We start from the raw sequence: 12,580 nt of genomic DNA, 5'->3' as shown, positions 1-12,580 counted from the left end.
CACAAAAATATAACAAACTACTAAGTAATTTTTTTTAATATCTTTTCATTGTATTTTAAGTTAAAAGAAACACTACAAATGTTTTTGTTATGACAGTAATAATAAATTTTTTTCCAGTCAAGTTCCCAATAGTTAATTTCAAAACATATCACAAATAACAGAGTTAATATCAGTCTTATTTTGGTATCATTTAATCTTAAAGTATCAAACAAGACAGAAGTACACTAGAAACAATAGGCATTTCCATTCATATTACCTAAGTAAACACAAGAGAAAGCTACTTAAACATTTTTGATAGATGAGTAATCATATGAGTTTTAAGATGTTGCTTCTGAATAAAGGTCTTTCCACATTTATCACAAGAGAATGGACGAATACCAGAATGAATACGAAGATGAACTTCAAAGTGAGTTTTCTTTCTTGTTGCATAGTTGCAATGGAAACAATTATATACTTTGGCAGCTTTTTGTCCTTGGGGAGGATAGATGTTTTGAGCTTGATTAAAATGAGCCCTGGATTGCTGGTTTTTGAAGCCTAAAGAATTTAAAAGGAGGTAATGTATTTTTCATACAAGAATATTAAGATTAATACATAAATAATTTTACAAAAGTTATTAATTTTTAAACAGTATACACAATACAAAATAGGTTTTGAAAACAAACTCATGGGATTCTATCTTAAGATTTTAAAAATTAATAGGTTTAAACATGTTGATGAAGCAGTATTAGGAAAGATGCCAAATTGAAAGACATTTATTACAAATCTCAACTAAGCCCCAAAGAAAATTTAAACGTGCATGAGATGGGGCTCAATATTCTTCAAATTTGAGGCGTTCAAAACTGCAAACACATAATTATGATACTATGGATTAAAAAGTATACTGACTTTTGCTACATTTTTTATTAGTTTATTTATCCAATGCAAAAGAATTTTAGTTTTGATTTTAGAACAGGAGACAGGAAGTAAAGTTATAGTTTTTTGAAGGTTATTTAAGGATATGTTTAAATAAATGGAGTAGTTTGCATTAAGGAGTGAATAATTTTACTCAACACATAGGAACCAGTAAAAGTATATATCGACAGCCTGGTTATGACATCCAGAGACTGCTTTGTAATGGACTCATCAATCTGGAACAGTCAATAACCAAGTCGGTGGTAAAATGAAGTTAAGATTACCTTCAAACTGGTACCTAAAATTAAGTTAGCACACTAGCACGCTTCCACATAGTTAAGTTTAGTTTGTAAAATGAAGCTAAGAGCTTTAGACATTAAGCTGTGTGAAGTTACAGCGTATTAAGAACTAATCAAGTTGTGAACTTTCTTTGTTATAATTGTCTATTAAGATTTCAATATGCGTCAAAATAGTGAACAAGAAACAGCACAAACAAAATATTTATCAAACAAAAATTTTACACAAGAATTTGAAATCTAAATTTGCTCTTTTAAATTTTGCTTACGGTACACCATTTAATTCAAGTTTCTTGGTTCCCAGAAAGAACTAATTTTATCTTCAGGCATCTTAATAGCAATCAAACAAGAACTTTGAGGACAATCAAATTAATATGCAACATTTACTTGTGAATGTTTTAGGAAAATGCTCAGGTACTGACAAGAAATCAGTGATAATAAAGTTATATAGTACATAACTTAGACATTGAAAATCTTTTTAACAAGGTCATAAAAGAACATATTAGTTTTTAGCACTAGAATAAACAAGCTGGAGGAGGGGGAGAAAATTGATCAAATCTTTTCAAAAATAAAAAAGAGAAAATAAAGTCAAAATTTATTCAAAAATATCTCAAGCTTCAAATGAAAATAACTTCATCATCTAAGTGGAAAACAATCTATGAAAAAAAAAGAGAAAAACAGATTTCAGTAACATTCAATAAACAAAAGTTACATTAAGAAATTGAAATAATGTATATGATAACAATTTGATACAGAAAAATAAAGTATTATTAAAAAAAGTCTTGTCTATATTGTTTTTATCATATTGAAAAATGCAGTGGGGGAAAAGAACATAAATAATAATGATGGTGATAAAAGCAGCAAGAATTAACTGTTAAAAATGCAAAAGGAAGTACAGGTAGAATCAAAAAAAGAAAAGAAAAAAATGTTTAATGATCTGTAGGGAAATATAGAAAATTTCAATTACTGAAGACTTTGGAAAAAAATTCAAAAAATATTTGATTGAGTAAAACGAAGCAAGTTTTCATACTTTTATTTATTTTTAATTTATGATTTTCAGACAGAAATTTTAACAACAAATTCATTTTAAAATCATAAATCAGATTCGAACAATATGTTTTCCGAGTTGAAGCCTGTATTACTTAATAGTAAATTTTCTTGCATGTAAAATGTAATTTTAACAAAAAAAGAACATTAATAACAGCATTTCAAGCATTTTTAATTTTTTAAAAATAACATTAACAGCAAAATCAATTGATCTGAAAATGTACACACAAATTCAGAAGTAATTAGTATTTGTTTCATGACAACACACATGATAATGAAAATATCCTGAGAGAAACTGAGAAATTTGTTTAATTTTTTTTAGAGTTCAGTGTATCTAAAGTGAGTGAACCCTTAGCTTAAGTTAAATGAAAATTAATATATTGAGAAAATACAAAGAAACAAAAGACTTGATGCAAACCAACATGCATTAAAAATTATACAAAACAAAGAGATAATTTCAAATTTCTATATAATAAAAAACAAGAAATAAAAATTGAAAGGAGGCAATTAAATTCGACTAGAAGAGGCGAAACTCTGGAACATTCAAAAATGTACAATATAATGCTTTTTGAAACTTTACCGATTAAAATCATAAACTGAAGATTTATATTTTTCACTACATTTTAAATTTAAAATGTATTACAAGTTAAACAGTAATCATGCTTTAAAAAAGTTTTGTAAAAACAAAATTTTGTTGATGAACTGAATAGAAAATTTAAAACTGAGTTTAAAAAACATGCAAATAAATAAAATAAATCAATAAATAGTAAGAACAAAAAGCTGATTAAGAGGGCACTGAAAAAAAGTGTTAGAGGTATAGCTAACCACAAAAATTTTAGTTCGACACTATTGTAAAATAGCAATCTGAAAAAATTCTTTGATATAAAACTTCAGGTTATAAACATGCTACACAAATCAGTACAATTTAATAAAACTGTTTCCCCCCAAAATACTTAGGATTTATAGTTATAATGAGAAGAAATAAAGATATTTCAAAAGCTTTGCTCAGTTAAATAATTTTACATTGGCTTCAAGATAGGCTGAAGAAAACATGAAAAATAAAAGTCATTAAAAAAATTTTTATAAAGGAATTTATCCAATAAAAGCAAAAAAATATTGATAAATGTGGACATAAATGCAACTTGAATTAATATAGCATCAAGTCATGTGGGAAAAACATTTATCAAGAGAAACTACACGTTAACTTTCAAAAACATGGGACAAATGTTGAATATGCTGCAAGATATGAACTTATGAAACTTAAGTCTAAACTATCTTTTGTTAATATCAATGGCAACAATGTTTTTACTTTCATATTGGTTAAATGATATTTTCCTTAAAATTGTTTTCAATGTTAAAATGCACTATATTTACAGAGACAAACTGGGATGATATACACACATGGTAAATCAGTTGTCATCACTACAACTTACGGACGTTAAAAGTGTTCTGAATTTTGGCCTTCTTTCATGCCTGCAGCGAGAATCAATGCTTTGCATGCATTGTTTCCAAACTTCCATTTCATACACAGGCAACACATTATAATACTTTACAACAGAATTTCTAATAAATTCCAACCGTTGCCTGTCAAGAGGACTTTTGTCTTTAACACCTCTACAGTTTGAATCACGTAATTCTTCTGGGGTGAATAACATTCTGGCAATGTGTACAGCAAACTGACTTGGGTTTCGACATCTTTGAAAAACTAAGTACAATTCATTGTCCTTCAAGTACACTTCTGTTAGTTGTCTGTGCTGAGAAGTTGGAAGTCTTTTCCTCCGTTTGAGATTTGGATCACAATTGTCTGTGAAAGAGAAATAATACAATATCATACATATAAGTATTGTAAGAAGTAAAATATAATGGGAAAAATATTATTTGTAGTCTTTATTTTAACTGTTAAAATGTATGAAATGTGGGTATGAAGTGAAAAATTGCGTACAACACTGGAATAGTCCCCCCTAAGAAGTGCATAAAAACAACATGAACATACAAAAAGGCACAACAAATATAGTTTAAAGTAGTTATGAACAGATATATACATTAGGCATTCCTTATGAGAAAAAGTTTCTTATGTGATGTAAAAAAACAGAGCTCAACAACAAACCGCAAAGCTTAGAACTTAACTCTCAAAACTTATACACAATACATTATAACCTTGATTTAACGATTGTCAAGGGACAGGAAAAAGTTATCGGGAAATCAAGGAAATGGTTAAATCAAGGAGCATAGACATGGAATGCAGTCAAATCCAGACCAGTGAAACGTATCATTAAATAGAGAAAATCCTTAAATCAAGTATTGTTAAATTGAAGTTATACTGTATATTTAAAAAAAAAATTAAGCAAATACTTTTTTATCTCTCAAAGCATTTCAAATTATTGTAACACATACTTATTTTCTAGAATACATTTAATGTATATAAGTTTTCAAATTATTATTATTTATAGGTTAAATTTCCCTATACATTTTTTTATTTATTGGTCATATATTTAGTTACTATGATGTCAGGCATTGTGATACAGTGATGCTGAATTATGTGATAAGAAAGTTTAAAGCAAAAGCACATTCACCCCCAAACAAAAGTTTATTCTCTATTATTATATAGATAAAGAGACATTCTTCAATTTTAAATATTAAGAGTGGATTTTTATCCCTTTTTAATGACTAACCTAAAAACTACTAAGTAAAACATGATAGATAATAAGCAATAGACACTAATACATAATTATAGGTTTGTTAGAAAAACGTACATTTTTTTTTTTTCAAGAAATAACTTTCAGAAAGTTTATTAAAAAAAATAAATACATAAAATCAGGTTTTTTCATCTATGATTATACTTTGGAAGCATGTAAAATGAAACTTCATTTTTTTTTTTTTTAGAAATACAAACTTTAATTCTATTTAATTACAACAGCAGACTTCATCAGTTTCAACAAATTCCAATCAAGTTATCCTGAAAAATATGTGATAACAAATTATAACATCAACTGAATAAAATTTATCAAACACATGTTTGAAATTTAAACATTAGTTCAATATTTAAATGCTTTTCAATAACAAATTAGATGAATCTTGGAATTGATTTTTATATATCATTCAATTTAAAATAGATTTCAAGGTAACAGTTTTACAGAACATAATCATTTTTGTCTTTTAATTTATAATTGGGAAAATTAGAAACTAGTCATAAAACAATCAGTTTGTGATTGAAAATTGCAGCACAGATAATAATGGTATGGGGTATAATTTCAAAAAGTACAGTAGAATCCGCTTAATGGGACCACCAGTTAATCGGACCAAACCTTAAAGAACCAAAACAAATCCAGTTACACGAGCCTTTTTAATATTATTCACTTATTGGGACCAAAAATCCATTTAATTAAACCAAGTGACATGAGAACAAATTGGGAAAAAAAAATAAATTACCCGCTTGAAGCGAGTTTCCCAAGTGGGTCAACAAACTTAATAGTTAGTGCAATAAAAATTAAAAATGTTTTCTTTTAGCTTTCAATTCAGCCCAGAAATATATACAGGAAAAAATGGTTAATGAAACTCCCATTGCATGGGGGCACTATCCCAGCAAAAATCAAAATTTTATTGAAGTTTTAAATTTTTTCGGTTTAGTAAACAAGTTCAATACTATGTAAATTTTTCAAAAAAAGAAAGTTTAATTTGTAGTTTACATTGGAATTTTGAATGACTGATTAGTACTTTTTAGCATTTATTTTTTTCTCTCTCTCTCTCTCTCACACTTTTAGTTACTTCTGTTTACTGAATTGAATCGCTGCAGACTCAAAAGAATAACTAAAATCGTATTGGTCTGAAGACGTTGCTAAACGAGTGTAAAAAGATTATTCGCTTTATTTCAATTTAAAAATTTTGCAAACAGCAGTGTTTCTTCTTTGTGTGCTCACCATATGGGGCTAGCAATAATAACAAGGGAATTTAAATGTAGCATGTTTGATCAAGCTGCACAGGTCCTGTTCGTTTAATCGGACCAGTCGGTTATTAGGATTAGCCTATTAACCGAAATCAACTTTATCAAACCATTTTAAAAGAAATAAAGGGAACAAATTATTCAGTCTGATGAGCTTTGTAGGAAGTTGAATATTTTCTGAAGGAAATCAAAAAATTAATTATGACTTTACATAGAAAAAGGAGAGAAAAAAGATCAAGGTGGCAATTCAGGGGCAATATCAATAATTGTATGTACTTTAATACCTGCTTTGATGCCTGTTGCAAATGTTACGTAGGATAAAACCCTAATGGTATTGAATGAAACTACAAGTATAAGCAGGGGTCGATCCAGGTTTTTATTTTTAGGTTCACATGTTTTGAGAAAAAAAATTAACTTTTTTCTTTTTGTGAAAAAAAAAAGAACTTTGTTTTGGACATTTTTTAAATTTATATATTTCTTGTAAAAAAAATCCTCCCATTCGTATACAGCATGTTTAGCTATCACAACCCCTTTGACTTGCAGGACTTCACTGAGAATGAATTGGAAGCTGGAGTTTTTTTTTTTTTTTTTGGCTTTTGGATGAATTGATTAAGTTTAAAAATGATGAAAAAAAATTGTTTCTACAAATTAAAATTTGTAAATGGTCTAAATTTAAGATTCAAAATTTTGTCAAGTGGCCTCTTTCACGATGTATAGTTTTGTGAAGGGGCTGCTTTTACAATATAAACTTTTGTGAAAGAGCTGCAGAGGTGTTCCAATTTGAGTCTGAATCGACCCCCAACAAGAAACAAAGAATGCAGTATCATAATATTGTAATAGGCATAATAATAATGTAATAATCACTAATAACTTCATACAATGAATTCCACTGATTGCACAGAATCCTGGAAGTGGAAACAGCACAACACTGTAATGTCTGTTGCAGATTTCTGAAAAGGGGTCTATCATGAATCTGCAACAGTCAGACTATTTATAAATTGAAATGATTTTTTAAATTCTTTTTTTGCTTTCTGCACCTATATCAAATTATAAGTAGACAAATAATCCAGTTTGAAATGAAACAGAATTTTTAAAAAAGCAAAAAAGATGCCTAAATCCATGCAGAAAAAATCAGCAGCTGAGAAATCAAAAGTACTTGCTCAGGGAGCTATCTGCACTCAGTTTTAATTATGAAGCTTTTTTAGCCTGTGTTTCATTCTAAAAGGCTTTCTTCGGTGGTGATTAGTGATGTAAAATACCTGGGTATTTATTTTTAAGGGTAAATACCCAGGGTATATAACTGGGTAAATACCCAAAATGGATATTTACCTGGGTATTTATTTCAAAAATTTATATTCAACTAAAATATTTTTCTGTATGTATTCCACTATGTACATAACCAACCATATACAAAAGAATAAATTTTTGCCCAAAAATTGTATTTTGATCACATATTTAAAGAATTATTGTGCGAAACAACTTAGCAATCTAATATGATATTCACATTAGTGATGTTCCGGATATCCGTATCAGTATCCGCCGATATCCGAGGGAAAATAAAGATCTGTATCCATATCCGTTTCTTTTCTGACAGATCTTAAACGGATCATTTCTATTCTAAAGAATTTTAAATACTTGAATAAAAGGCTCTTAAGTTCCGGTTAAATTAGGTTTTATTCCCTATTTGAATTATAAGGTATCATTTCAGAAGTCAATTTGTACACCCCCCCCCCCCCGGTTGCAAAAAGGAAGGGGAAAAAAGTTTTAAAAGTGTGTATTTTTGTGGCATCGTAGCTCCTAAACAGATGAACCGATTTTGATAGTTCATTTTTCGTTGAAAAGGTGACTTGATCGAAAGTGTTCTTAGCTTGGCCTCGTTTTTGTAGAACTTTAATTACCGGAAATATTAATTAAAAACCAACAACGTTTTTCACAATTAGGGTAGTAAAAATTCACCTGTACGTTAAAAATGTTGGCCCGAATTGAAAGAACGAAGTTTTCTGCGTTTGATATTTATTTGAAACTTCCAACTTATATACAGTAGGAGCTATAATCTTGTTAAGTAAATTTTGAACGCAATTTTAAGCCTTTATACGCGTGATTGGTAGCAATTTCATAGTCATTATTCGTAGGGGAATACCTTCCGTAGCAAATTTTACACTTGGATAGGTGAATTGGGCAAAAAAAAAATTGAGATCCGTATCCACGGATCTACTTTTTTAACGATCCGGCACATCACTAATTCAAATTAAATGTATTGGATGTGCCTAATCAATGTTGATAGCCAAATTTCAGATATAAAAAGCAATTTTACATAAAGTAAAAAGCTTAACTGGTTACAAAAAAAAAGCAAACATCCAATTTTTTAAGGTCCTAGTCTTTTTTAACCCAGTAATATGTCCCTGCATGACATCAAAATGCAACGAAATGTCGCTCAATTTATTATTACTACCTCCTTATTTAGAATATATCTTTTGCAGAAATTTCCTCCAAACCTAGTTCAAGTGTTCAGGCGTATTCTGCATCTCATTTTTTCATTAAGCCTTTAATTAAAAAAAGTATAATATGTAAATTTTTATATTTTTATTCTTTCATTTTAAGTTTTATGTTTAAAAAAAAATCATCACCTTTTGATATCACCTAATTTTTTTTTGCAAAATGCGCAATTACTAGGGGATTTACCCTGCCTTTGGATAAATACAAAAAAAAATATTTACCTTCCAACCCTACATCACTAATTGTGTGTAATAAAAATAGTTTGAACAAATTTTCATCATGAAGCACCAGGGAGCAAATGCAAATGAGCAAGGCAACAGAAAACAATATTTTGATTTTTTTTTTTTTTTTTTTTTGCTTATTAATTTGAAAATTGTTTCTATATTTGCCACGTTATCACTAAAACGGCAATAAAATAAGTAAATAACATCATAGTCTTAATAACTTCTCAGTTTATTCTTCCAAACATCCCTCATGCTTTTTTTTTTTTTTTCATTTTGAATATGACTAACCTAGATTGTGATTTCGAAATCCTGAAGTTCATCATTAAATTGCTTATACTTCTCCAATTATGACATTAAAAAGAAAGATTCTTTTCTTCACAATATGTTTCTTTCATAATTTCATCAAATCTTTCAATAAAAATATTATAAACTGTGTTATACATGTGTATGTATCAATTTTACCAATTATTTCATATTTAGATTTTAAAAAAAATTCCCATTCACTTTTTTGCAATTTTTGTAAAATGCCCAATTTTTGGGTATTTACCCAAAAAATATTTACCTACCCACTGGGTTTTTACCCAATCTACATCACTAGTGGTGGTGATTAATATAAAAGCCTTACTATACATTTTTAAGGTAATTTACCTTGCAGACTATCTTTAGTTTTTTTAATCTGCACTGTAGACTGCTAAAAAAAAACGTAGCTACAGGGCACAAAATAAGATTTCCTCATATTCAAATAGCAATCTTAGAGATGATCATTGTAAAATTATATAATATTTTAACAATTTCATTAAACAAAGAACAATTTCATTAACAAAGAAAAATATTTGAACAAATTTTCAGACTGTTCGTTTGCATACACACTCAGTTGCTTAAAGGCTAAAGGGCAAAGTCCATTTGTAAGAAAAAAAAAACCATAATATGTGAATGAAAATTATCTCTTTGTCTACATTTAGAACTTATTTTTATGCATGGAATATGTTTTATTTTAGTCTTCACACTTTATTAAAACATAATCTATTGAAACTTTTTCAAGGTTATGTTTCTAAGAAACATGTAATAGCGTAACATCCATTACAATAGAGAAGTACCGAGTAGCACTTTGGCCAAGTATGTTTTAAGAAGAACCACCAACACACACGTGACGACTTTTGAACTCATTGGAATAAGACTTCAATGTCCAAATAATAGTTTTTAAAACAAAATTTCAGCTGAAATTTAATTTATGCATTATTTAAAATATTTTATCTGTCAATAATTTTACAAAAAAGTTATTTTTTAAATTAAAAATAAAGAAATACACAAAAGGTAGGAATTATCAAGTTGGCATTAAAACACATTATATCAATCTATACTTCTAGTCTGCCAAAAATAAATATTTTTTTAAGCAAATGAAACAACATTAAAAGCACAAATGTGCGGGAGCACTGCAAAAACGTGTTTCTGCATTACACTGAACATCTTTTTCAGTGCTTAAAATGTGAGCTAATGAATGTAAAAAAATCCGACTTTTGTCGGATGTCTTTCAATCCATAAGCTCACATTTTGTGCATTGAAAAAAGCATTCCTTGTAATGCCAAAACTCGTGCCTGCAACGTTAGGGCACATTTGTGCTTTTAACGTTGTTTTATTTTTTCATAAAAGGTATTTTTATGCTTCTATAGGTAATTTTGTTCGTGGCAAAAATCCATTAAAAAATTTTTTTTTCTGTACTTACCTTTTTTTGCCCCATCTTTAATAAATAAGTTTCATTATCTTTAGAGCATTAAAGTATAAGATTTACTCCATTGAAGCATAACAAACTTCATTATTCACAAAATTTGAATTTGACTTGTAAAAGATTGCAGTACATTATATGCTTGCACTTTTTTATTAATTGTAAAATCTGCTTTGAACACTGTTCAGTTTTTTTACAGCTACTCGGTATTGGCCGAGTACCTGATCAAAATTTGGCCGAGTACCGAGTAGTTACTGAGTACTCGGAACGCCTCCAATTAAAAACAGCGAATTAACACCTAATAATCAAGAAAATATGCCATTTTGTATTTTGGATCGATAGATTAAACAATATTTTGCGTCTCAAGTAAGTCTATATAATACCATGATTTCTCTGTTGAAACAAAGAGAGGACAAATGGCAAAAATTGCTAAACATGTGCCGAAGCAAAAATTGCTCTTTTTTCTGTAATGGGGTGTCCCCCCCCCCCAAATGCCACGAAAACACCCTCAAGAGTCAAAGTCCTCTCCCCTTCAAAAAAGAGAAAAATCCCTTGAAAATCCCCCCCCCCCCCCAGTTGGCCATCCGGATGCATTTTAATTGAAAGATTAAATTACTTGTATGTAATTTGCAAAATCAAAATCTGAAAAGAATTAGGTATGCTTCAAAAGAAAAATTTTGAACGAAATTGGATCTTACAAAGATATGTTTATTTTGCAATTATTAAAAAGTGTCCAAACTGTAATACTTATCCACTGCATTTGTCTCGTACAGTATCGAATTTAAAACAACGAATATGACCAAGGTCTGATAAACTTTGGAGGCACCAAAATAGGGTAAATTTCATTCTTTCAACCCTTTTTGTAAACTTATTTCGAAAAATGTGAGCATTTTTTTTTTTTTTTCTTAATTAAGAACCAAATTTTACAAGGGCTTCATCCAGGCCTGATCGGGCCCTGACTTTGACTAGGGGGAAGAGGTACTGAATACTTAAAACCTTTTAAATATGCTTCATGCTCTTTCGGAAACAAATTTATAAAGTGTAACAAATCGCAGATGAGAAAGTTATTAGTTAAATACTCAATGTCAAGCATATTGCAAAGTTCTTTTTACACACCGTGATTTTTAGTTAAATATATTTTTTATAACAAAAGTTAAGTTTTTACTTCGTTATTCCTTAGGAGGGATTTCAATCATGTGCATTTTCACAATAATTGTTTGCAACATAAATTGTAGGAGTTGTTCTTGCATCTTTGAGGATCCGCTGTTTCTGCAACATTTCTCATGCTTTCTTTCTTTTCCAAGGATCTAAGAGAAATATTTTGCCATTCCTCCACATGCTTGTCATTTGATGCAAGAAGCGGTGAAATACATAGGCGGACATTAATTACAGCTAAATCCTGGCGATTTTTACAGGGAAATTTACGGCAACCTTGACATTTGGCGACGCAATGGTTTGGCGCGCGAACAAACGGTAGATACACGAGGGGGCCTGAGGATTTAGTTGATTGTGAGGTACGTTTTAATGATTAATTTGAATTTATGTTTCACAAAAACACAAATTAACTCTTGAAATTAGTAATGTTGCAAGTTTCATTTGTTATTTCAACGAATATTTATTCAAAAACTGCCTAATGACTTGCAAAATGGTTTCGCTCGATCTTAAATGTCATAAATGTGATTTGATGTCAATAACATGTTACAATGTATTTAATATTGAGCTATTGAGATGAAATGATTAATTTATGTATTTCTCTTTCTTCAAAGTGATCTCGTAATGGTTTGGCGCTCGTGAACATGAGAACAAAGAGGATTTTGCTTTGATTCATAAAGGAAACAAACAATGGTACAATTTTATTCATATTTTAATTAAAGCATAAGTAAACTTAGATAACGGCTTGTAATTCAGTGTAGATTTCATATTAAATCAACTAATTTCTAAAGAAATGCATCTTAATAGTATC

General features: G+C 29.1%; 1 long non-coding RNA gene across 1 annotated transcript; it reads right to left on the bottom strand.

The window, feature by feature from the left end:
- Window positions 1-2,330: 2,330 nt before the first annotated feature.
- On the bottom strand, window positions 2,331-11,989 carry LOC129217138 (uncharacterized). The gene is made up of 3 exons (XR_008580193.1): window positions 11,783-11,989; window positions 5,128-5,190; window positions 2,331-4,038 (listed from the first exon to the last, which is right to left on the bottom strand). It is a non-coding gene; the product is annotated as an uncharacterized LOC129217138 (long non-coding RNA).
- Between the last annotated feature and the right edge of the window lie 591 nt (window positions 11,990-12,580).

Source organism: Uloborus diversus, chromosome 2 (genome assembly GCF_026930045.1).
Source record: "Uloborus diversus isolate 005 chromosome 2, Udiv.v.3.1, whole genome shotgun sequence".
Taxonomy (NCBI): domain Eukaryota; kingdom Metazoa; phylum Arthropoda; class Arachnida; order Araneae; family Uloboridae; genus Uloborus; species Uloborus diversus.
Note: the sequence above shows the minus strand (reverse complement) of the source record. Positions and strands in the feature narration are given on the sequence as shown.